This window comes from Alligator sinensis, unplaced genomic scaffold (genome assembly GCF_000455745.1).
Source record: "Alligator sinensis unplaced genomic scaffold, ASM45574v1 scaffold171_1, whole genome shotgun sequence".
In the NCBI taxonomy this organism is placed as follows: Eukaryota; Metazoa; Chordata; order Crocodylia; family Alligatoridae; genus Alligator; species Alligator sinensis.
In genome coordinates this window covers 776,427-787,099 of record NW_005842552.1, presented here as the reverse complement: position 1 = coordinate 787,099, position 10,673 = coordinate 776,427, and the positions used below count along the sequence as shown (strand labels likewise).

At 51.2% G+C, this 10,673-nt stretch overlaps 1 protein-coding gene across 1 annotated transcript in view; it reads left to right on the top strand.

Annotated features, from left to right (window-relative positions):
• The first annotated feature begins 289 nt into the window (after positions 1-289).
• The window catches only part of NUDT14 (nudix hydrolase 14), an 87,637-nt gene continuing 77,253 nt past the window's right edge, over positions 290-10,673 (top strand). The window contains exon 1 of the mRNA XM_006032173.3: positions 290-346. The gene's annotated coding sequence lies outside the window, so the exon portion shown is untranslated. The remainder of the gene's footprint in view (positions 347-10,673) is intronic.

Below are 10,673 nucleotides of genomic sequence, written 5' to 3'. Positions count from 1 at the left end.
TGGTGTGTGCTCTTACATACATATATATATGTACACACATACACACACATATCTATATACACACACATATCTATATATATACACACACACACATACATATATCTGTACACACCTACACACACATATCTATATATATATATATATACACACACACACATACATATATATCTGTACACACATACACACACATAACTATATATCTATATATACACACACACACACACACACACATACCTCCGCCCCCGCAGGGGCCGGAGCCGGGGCCGGGGCCGGTCCAGGCCGCCTGCTGCTGCGGCCCTGCGCCGCCTCCTCGTTCCTGCGGCCTTTCCGCCTGCGCTACCGCCAGGTGAGTGCGGCCGCCCCGGGCCCGCGCTCACACGCCCTGCGCGGTGTGTGTGTGTACGTGTATACGTGTACGTGTGGTGTGCAGCGCAGCGCACACACTCACAGGCACGCGCCCCCTCATCGCCCGTTGCCGGAGGGGCTCTGGGGTGGCTCCCTGAGACAGGTGAAGGGAGAGGAGCGAGCGAGGGGCAGCGGTGCCCACTGCCGCCTGGATGCACCCGAGGAGCCAGTGGGCCCTGCCCAGTGCTGCTCGGCCTGGAGACACGACCAGGTCGCGGCGGGCCAGGCCGGGCTGCCTTATGTGGCACCCAGACTGTGGGCCAAACCCACCAGCTACAGCTGTGACCCCCCCGGGTGATGGGGGCCATGAAGGGTACATCAGTCATCACTTGGGACAACAAAAGACAAAACGGGGATGGAAACGAAGGTCGTAGCTTCAGAACGAGCGCATGGAGAGGGGACACCGAGCAGAGCCCGCCAGACAGCGCCTGCTGGCCCTCAAACCAGTCCGAGGAGCCCGCGGACGCTGCCTGGAGGTGTGAACGCACAAGGGACAGGAAAATGGCGCCACAGTCCTCAGGGGTCCTCCCGACCGGAGCCTCCTTCCTGGGTCGATCTGGTGTCAGTTTGGTGACGTCCAGGAGGAGGTTGACCGGGACCTCCTGGGACTTGGCGGGGCCGTGGATGGGGAGTGCGTGAACAAAGCGGTGCGCTCAGGACCTCGGTGACAGGGCTGCAGCCTGGCGCGCTCCAGGTAGGTGCATGCCAGGATCTCCCTTTGCACACAGATGGGGCAGGCATCAGGCAGGTCCGTGAGCTGTGCCGGGCGCACACCTGTAGTGACAGCTCCGTGGAGGAGCTCCCATCTGAGGCCCCGGTGACTCGTGGGATGAGAGTGGAGCCCAGGGAATGGCGTCCTGTCAAATCTGTCTGATGTACATTGGGAATGCGGGCCACTGCCCACCAAGTAAAGCTAAACACCCCCTTAATTTGGGGGCCATCTAAGTGAGCATCAAGTGATTACTGGGGAAAACTAAAGAAGAAAATGGAGGGGAACGAAACAGAGGTTCAAAATGAGTGCACCGAGGGGAGACACCAAGCACAATAACCAAACAGTGCTCACCGGCCCTCAAAGGAGTCCGAGGAGCCAGTGGGCACTGCCCAGTGACACTCTGCCCGGAGATGTGAATGGATGAGGGACAGGCCTTTTGATTTGCCATTCCCATTCGAGAACGTGGGCCAAAGTCCACCAAATAGAGCTGTAACCCTCCTTCGATGAAGGAGGCCGCTAAGGACATATCACTGATCGCCTGGGACAGTTAAGGGACAAAATAGGGATGGGAGTGAAGGTGAAAGGTTCAAAATGAGTATGCTGAGGGGGGACACCAAGGAGAGCACACCAGACAGTGCCCACTGCCCTCCAAGGAGCCAGTGGACACTGCTCTGTGAAACTCTGCCCGGAGATGTGATCAGACAAGGGTCAGAAAAACAGTCCTGCCATTGCTGCAAGACCCCCAGCCAGATCCTCCTTCCTGCCTAGGTATATTGCTAGCTTGATGAGGGCCAGGCCTATTTGCCACATTAAGGGATTGTGGGCCAGTGCCCACTAAATAAAACTAAAGACCTCCTTCAAAAAGGGAGGGTAAAGGGAAAGTGGCAACTAATTTCTGGGGACAAATGATAACAAAGCAGGGCCGGGAATAGAGGTCAGAGGTTCAGAAGGAGTGCACCAAGGGGGGACACTGAGGAGAGCTCACCAGACAGTGCTCACTGGCCCTCGAACGAGTCCAAGGGGCTAGTAGGCACTTCCAGGAGAAACTCTACCCAGAGACTTGAGCAAGTGAGGGACAGGCCCCACAGTCCTTGGGGGTCCTCCCAGTCCTCTTGGCCAGAGCTTCCTTTCTGGTGAGATAGATGGCCAGTTTGGCTAGGACTAGGAGGAGGTTGACCAGGAGGTCTTAGGACTTAGTGGGGCCACAGATGTGGAGTGCACAAATAAAAAGTTGCAGGGAGTGGTGCTGGAGGAAATGGTGCAGAGGAACAGGAGGTTCTGGAGGAGCTGGAGCAGGGGGTGTAGCCTGGTGCACTCCAGGTACGTGTGTGCCAGGGTCTCCCTCTGCTCACAGAAGGGGCAGGTGTAGGGGGTGTCCATGAATTGTGCCAGATACACACCTGTGGCAATGGCTCCGTGGAGGAACCACCAGCTGAGGTCCTGAGTGGCTCGTGGAATATAAATAAGCTTGTCCACTGGAGAGTGGTGTCCTGTCCAGAAATGGTCGTATGTATGTATGTTAAGCACGTGTATATGTATGTTTATGCACGTCTGTCTGTAGATGTATGTTAAGCGGGCACTGGGCCCAGCCCTCCAGGGTGGGGTGAAATTGAGAGAAATCCTCCCCCAAGGGTGGTAAGATCCTAAGGCTTGTTTGTTAGATCCTGCAAAACAGTGGTCCTCACAATGATAAGCCTCCCTTTTCTCAGTTCAGGTGCTAGATACTATACAACTAATTATGGGGGCACCAAAAGAAAAACACTGGGGTAGGCGCAGGGGTCACAGGTTGATCACGAGGGATTGGAGTGGGGACTCCGAGCACAGCACAGCACAGCACAGCAGGCCAGTACCCACTGCCCTTCAGCTATGTCCAAGGAACCAGTGGATACCACCCCATGAAACTATTCTGGGGATATGTGCAGATGAAGGGCTGGAAAATGGTCCCATAGTCACCTGGGGCCCCCCAGTAAGATCCCCTGGAAGAGCCTGAATGATGACCTTAGCCAAGCTGGGAGCGATGATTCTCATGTTTTTTGCACCGTTTCAGAGAGCTCATGTCTTCCCTGTGTGGGATGCAACATATGATGGTTTGTATTCATACGGCCACATGCATGCTCCCTGAGCATGGGCGTGTTCCTGCAGTGCCTGTTGATTTTTGTTTTATCTTTGATGCACAGAGTGGTACCTGAGGCTGAAAAGAGAGGATGGTTTAACCCAGGGCTGGTTGTTCCAGGTTTTGACTTGCATCAAAACAGGCCAGGTAGCTCCAGCGGTAATCTGTTCAAATTAGCCTTGATTATCCTGGGGCAAAGAGTTAGTTTAGATGCTTCATAGGTAGTATTCTGTGTTTTCAGTTTTAAAATTTTAAATAAATTCCCTGTTTTTTTAATTGAAGTTTTTCAGTTTTTACTGATTTACGCCTGTTTTTACTGATTTACACCTGTTTTTCATTTCACTCAATTTTACCGAGTACAGTAAAATCCCTTTTAACTGGCACAATTGGGGAATGGCTGTGGGTGCCAGTAAGCTAAAAGTGCTAGTTACCTGAGGCACAGGTTTCCAGCCGGACACAGGGGGCAGGAGCAGGGGCAGTGGAGGGTGGCTCAAGCTGCTGCCTGGGGGTGTGGGGCTCCCAGCTCTGACCCTGGATGGGGTGGGAAGGGCCGCAGGAATTGCTCCCAGGGTGGGCGCGTCCCAGCTGTACCCCAGCGGCTCCAGCTGCTGCCCGCTCCCCCCAGCCCCTGGGCTGTGCTGTGCCGTGGTGCAGGCAGGTAGTGTTGGCTGCTCACGGGGCTGCTACAGCTGGGGTTGGGGTGAGTGGGGACAAACAGATCCCTGGGGGTTTCAGGGTGCAGCATTGCCCAGCAACTGCAGGCAGCTAGCATTGGCCTCTCCCGGGGCCGCTGCAACAGGGGCTGAGGTGACCAGGGACAAGCTGTGCCATGTCCTGTGCCCCCTGGGGCTCTGTTTGTTTCCACTCACCCGAGCCCCTGCTGCAGCGGTCCCGGGAACAGCCCATGCCAGCTGCCTGCACCATGGCATGGCGGAGCCCAGGGGCTGGGGTGAGTAGGGACAAGCTGAGCCTTGGGGGGGTTGGGGCACGACACAGCCCAGCAACTGCAGGCAACTGGAATCGGCCGCTCCCGGAGCCACTGCAGCAGGTGCTGGGGTGAGTGGAGACAAGCTGTGCCATGCGCCATGCCCCCCAGGGCTCCGCTTGTTCCCACTCACCCCAGCCCCTGCTGCAGCAGCCCCAGGAGCGGCCGACACCAGCTGCTGAGGGAACTGTATGTCATGGCTCTTGTTGCACCCCGAGAGGGCTGTGGACTGAGGGGCTGGGCCGGGCTCTTCCTGGGGGGTGCATGTCCCTGGATCTGTGTGCCGGACGAGAGCAGGCTTCCGCCCACCCCAAGCACCAGGAAGAGCTGGGTGCCGCCGCTGGCCCCAGCCTGCAGCAAGCAGCCTGCTCTTGGCCTGCGTGCAGATCCAGGGGCATGCACCTCCCAGGAATAGCCCGGAGCAGCCCTCCCAGGGTGCACGTAGCAGCAAGAGCTGCGCCCCCCACCCCACACCCACTGACGGTTCCCTCCACTTTGCTCCCTGCTGCAGCCCCGGGAGCAGCCAATGGACTGCGCCACACCCCTCCCCCTGCCCCTTCCCAAGTCCCAGCCTTACTCCCTCCCTCCCTCACTGCCACAGGACGTGTTATTATTTTTCCCAATTTAAACCTATATTTTTTGCTTTTCTTCCTTTTATCCCAATTTCAACCTGGTTTTTATGTTTGGAAAATAAACCTTGAAAAGTTCCCGGATTTTTTTTCCGAAAGTAAAAACAGAAAACATGGAAGAGTATTCATAGGTACTTGATATGGGACAATAAGTTTGTACATAGGAACACAGATTAAAAATCAATGTCTCTGGTTACCGGTCATCTGTTTTTAGCATGAGAGATGTCTTCTTGTGTCCTTGTCATAAACCAGATGTTTTTCCAGAATCATGCACATGCAATGGCTCTTGCCATTGCTGCAGCAAGGTCCTCCTTCATTCAGGTCCCGTCAAGGAGACAGCAAATGAGCAGGTGCATATACTTGTGTCACCACACTCACATATACTTGTGTCATTAGAGTAGGTCCTTTTGATCATGTTTTTTTTGAATTTCCAGTTTGCATGTGCAGGCAATTCAGGCATCACTATGTGGGCCAGTCTAGATCAGTCCCTTTGGGAAGTACTTCTGGGGTTCCAGGTCCATTTCAGAGCACCTGATTGCATGTAGTGTTTCCTTCCATAATCTCAGTCCCACCCTGTCAGCTGTCATATCCCATGGCACAACACTGCTCACAAAACTCTTTCGCACTTCAGTCTGTTTAGTTACGTCTGTGAGACCATAGAGTGGACGCCTGAGGTCTTTCATCTGCTGTGATCTTTCTTTTTGGCTCATTACCTTTCTTCTGATATCAGGTGGTGCAATGCTATCCAGTAAATACAGGCTATCCTTTACCGTTGGCTTTAGGCATCTTGTTATTTCACGATGACTGTCATTTAGAGCTAGGTCAAGTTTCTTGGCATGAACTGATCGTTCCCATACTTGTCATGCATGCTCTGCAGTGAAGTAACATACGGCAATAGCAGTGGTTCGTAATGTAGCTGGGTTTGCTCCCCACTTTGCGGTGACCAACTTTCAAAGTATGTTGTTGCAGGTACTGACTTTCCCTTTCATCTTCTCTACATGTGCTTTGAAGATAAGTATTTGGTCCAGTATAACCACTAAGTGCACAGGGTTTGGGTGATCAGTTAGTGGCTTTCCATCCCAGGTGATATTTAATTTCTGCTTGCCTTCTCTGTCATAGGCCAGGAGTGGGCAGTTATTTTGAGTGGAGGACCACTTACTGAGTTTTGGTGAGCTGTCGAGGGCTGCACACACACAATGTTTTAGAAGATATCATTTTAACAAATTATAGATAAAAAATAAATCGTATACTAAAAATCAAACATCTACTGTAGCATATTTTAATTTTATTTAAAAAAAATGTTCTCATGATTGGCGTGTTTTTGAGTAGTGTATATAGAGGTGACTGCATAATATTTCAAAATAAAGTCTTACTTTTATATATTGCGGGGGGTGGGTGTGCGTGCATGTGTGGGGGGCTGCCTGTGCTCTGGGTTCTGGGAGATGGCCAGTCAGGGCTGGAGGTAAGGGGCGGGTGCAGCAGAGCTCGCCTGGGAGAACCCATGCTGCACTCACACCCACCGATGGCCCCGGCCAGCATGCAAAGTTCCTAGCAGGACTGCTTCCGATGTGGCTGCAGACGCCCAGGTACTGCTGAGCTCCTCCTCCTCTTCCTGCCCCTGCTGCACCACTAGGTAGCAGGTAGCGTGGGGGAGGGCGGCAGCTGTGGGGACACGTTGGGCACCACATCCCAAGCCAGGCAGGGAAGGGGAAGCTGCAGTCAAAGGAGCTCCTACCTCAGCATGCTAGGCTCCAGCTCCTAGCTGCCTTCCATCCACTCAGCCACCTACCGGTAGTGCCTGCCCATCGCGTCAGGCAGGTGGAGTGAATGGAAAGCAGGCTGGAGCTGGAGCTGGAGGTCTGCGTGCTATGGCAGGAGCCACCTGGCTGGGTGTGTGGTGCCTGGCATGTGTCCCTATGGCCATCATTGCTTCCCTGTACTGCCTGCTTCCTGAAGCGGTGTATCGGGGCAGGAGGATGAACCACTGGAGGCAGGGGGAGCCGAGCAGTACCTCCTGTGGCAACAGCCGCATCTGGAGGAGCCCTGCTGGGAAGCTGTGCGTGCAGATCCAGGCCATTGGTAGGCCCAGGCCAGAGCTGAAGTGTGGCATGGGCTGCCCCAGGTGGGAGCAGGCGGGGCTTGGACCTACGTAGAGCTCCACGGGGGCAGCCACAGGCTGCATGCAGTCAATTGGCAGGCACCCACCTGTGTGCTGGATCCAATAAGTTGGTAGGCCGGATTTGTCTTGTGGGCCATATTTTGCCCACCCCAGCATAGGTGAAAAGCTGTGTCCTGTGTCTTGGCTGGCTTGGCACAAAGCTAGTTCTTATTTTAATAATTGGAGAGGTTGTTCAGTGCACATCAGTCTGTTTTCAACAGTGGCAAAGTCCTTCTCTTGTGACATGATGCATAGATCATTACCATACTCTGTATTACTCTGTTTGGGTTGGTCATTATTATATATGTTACAAAAGATTAGTACTAGCATGCTATCCTATGCGGAGCCATTTCATTATCGTCTCTAGTACCTCTGTTTCTTGCACAGTTCTACGTAAAAACATCTGTTCTCCAGAAGAGATCGGATGAGCTGCACTAAGTGGTAGTCAGGCATCAAATTGTAGACTTTGGCAAGCAGGTTTTGGTGGCTGTCTTATGCCACTGATAGGTCTACAGACGCAGCACCTATTACCATCCCTTTCTCAAATCCATCTCTTATGTGTTGGGTGACGTTTAGTATTTAGCCAGTGCAGGACTTGCCTGGTCTAAACCTGGCTTGTTCTGTTATTAGATGTTGTTCAGTACAGTATGTGAGACTAACTGGTGCAGAGAGGCATGAGCTTTCTATTCCTAGCAACTGATGAAGCAGGCTGTTGCTTATGAAAGCTCATGCCACTCCATTCACCTCTGAGATGCCCCCCTGCCCTGCCTTCTGCTTAACTGCAGACTAGCTAACCACCTCTCTCTCTCCTTGATACCAGTCAATCAACACAACACCTTTCATCAAGCAATTAAAAGTGTTTGTGAAAACAAGAATCATTTGGTCCACCCATTGCTAAAATACAGTCCATTCTGGTGTAGACCATAACCCATGTTTAATGGTGCACAACTATACATAACAGCTTAGGGCTGCAAGTAAAGGTGAATGCTGGGTTAAAATTGAAGGTGAAATGTTATGTTTGAACTGGAAATTGTCTAAAACATATCCATCTTTGTCAGCAGTTACCACAGGCTTTTTGTAAATGAGCACAGGTGACCACAGTCATGGTTTTATGTCCCAGTATTTCTCAAACTGAGGTATGTGGTAAACTTTTAGGGGGTCTGCAATAAGGAATGGGGAAGCAGAAGAAAGGGAAATACACAAAGAGGAAGGGAAGAAAAATTAAAATGAGGAATGACTACAATATTTCTTAGGCTGTTGGAGAGGTTACAGAGTGGCTGTAGTTATGTAAATTATTATTTTATTATACATAACACAGAGTCATGGAGATGCACAGTGATAAAACAGTTTTTAAGAAGGGTCCTCCATCTAAAATGGCTGAGACTCACCATCTTACCTGAAAGATAGCATTAGGCTGTTTCCTACCGCTGGGGTTGAAACATTAACTCACTGTTGGCTTGTGCTAAATGACTAACCTCACATTCTGCTGTAACTTGGTTTTCATGGGAGGGTCACACTCAAGTACTAATCAGTCTGGACTTTACTGCAAACAGCACATGAAATTACAGCTCACAGTTGTATGGCTGTAGTAAACAGTGTGAAGTCAGGTGATCGTCAAATGTAATGAAGCTGTCACATAAGAAGACACCACCTGTATAAGGGAAGCAATGGAAGTAGTAATAGGAAGTCCGTTTCCATATAATGTTGCCTTTAATCATCTTTTAGATGATCCCGGAGAATCAGAACCTTCAGCAATTTAAAGAATGCAAGCGATACACTCAGATTAGACTCCCTAGTACACTAACATAATATGTTTTCTCTGCAGCATGTGTGCAGCAAATAGGTTTATATTGGTACAAAAACAGTTTCTCTAATTGAGACTACCATAGCAGTCAGTAGTGTCAGCTACAAGTCTTGCAAGGGCCATTAGGTCATTACAGTTCCATGACTGTAATGAAATGCAGAATCCAAATCTGTCCTAAAACAGGTGCTGCTAGGCTTCTTCTCTTCACTCTAATTCACCCCTTTATCCCTTCTTTTGTTCCTTCAGAGACATTGGTTAACTAAGCAATATGACCGTGTGGAGGAGGTACTTTTAAAATTTAAGATGTTGAAAAGGAAAAGCAGGAGATTGAATGGGGGGGGAGTCAGAGCAGGGTGGGTTGATTTAAATCACCAATTTTAAATAACTGATTTTAATCTTTCTTTGTACTTCAGTTATTTTACTAAAATACGGTTAATTGCCACTGGATAGAATAACCCTCATTAAAATGTACTGATTTGCCAGCAAGTGTAACTATTGCACTATACTGGGTGTTTCTTTTTGCTAACTAGAAGAATGCACTGAATAATATTGTTTAAGCCAGAGGCATCAAACTCACCTGAGACCCTGGGTTGGATCTGGACCTCAGGGCTTCCTCCTAGGCCAGATATGTGGGGCCAGCAGCGACTACAGTCATGGTGCATCCACATTTGGGAAGAAGCGTGGGTCCAGAGCTGGGTAGCAGTGTGGAACCATGTTGAGGTAGCAGCATGGGGATTTGTGGTGGCACAGGACTGCATTCAAGTGGCAGCACAAATGCAGGGCTTTGTTTGGGCATCAGCATAGGTCTGGGGGGCTTGCTGTCGATGACCATGTCTATTGCGGTCCGTGGACCTCAAATTCTTCACCAGGCTATGTCCCCTGACTTCCGGTAGCCTACTGGACAAAACAGTTTTGCAGGCCAGATAGAGCGTGAAGGGCAGAATCAGTCCGCAGGAGAGATATTTGACACCCCTGGCTTAAGCAGTTGTACCAAGCAGCGGAGTGGACTAAGGCTTCACTAAGGTGACCCAGAAGCTGGCTGAGCTTGTGAGTAGATACTCCTGCACTGTCATGTCACTGCTCAGCCTATTCAGCAGCAGTTCTGTTTCCAGGGTGCACTTCACATTCTGGCAGGACAGCTGCTGAGTGCCACTGAACGGAGCACTGTGACGGCATGGAGTCTGATGAGAGCGGCGGCTGCAGTCTGCCACCAGTATTTCTGTGTGTAGACATAGTCTGAGGTCCAAACCAACAAAGAGATTTAGCTGATCTGCCAAGTGGCAGTCATAGGTAAGGGCTATGAAGGAGTGCAGGAGCCTAAGAAAAAGCCTTGGAGGAGCCAAGAGCTGTCTATTCTAGTAGTTAGTAGGAAATGCTGTGGGGGAGGGCAAGGCCTAAGCCCTTCTTCGCTAAGTGTTGTTTGTTGTAGCTGTGATGGTCCAAGAAATATGCAAGAAGCAAGGCGGGTTTGGTGATAGCTTTTATTGGACTAACTGAGAGAGATGTTAGATAGCTTTCAGGTAGGCCTGTGCGGCCGATTCAGGGGACAGTGATTCGATTCAGTGATTTGAATTACTGTCCCGAATCGATTTGGCTGAATCACCCAGGCCCATCTCCCGCCCACTCTCCAAACCTGGCAATGGCTGCCCTGCCTGCCCCAGCTCCTGGCTCTTTGAAGAAAAAAAAGCCCCAACTCACCGGGTACTGCCAGGTGGGGGGCGATCCCCGCTGCCCTCCACTGTACCACACTGCATGTGGGGCTCTACACGAGCCCCCCTAACCCCCCTCCCCACCATGGCTGCCCTGCCCAACCACAGCTCCGGCCCTTTAAGAACCCCCCCCCGCACTCACCAGTTCCTGTCCAGCA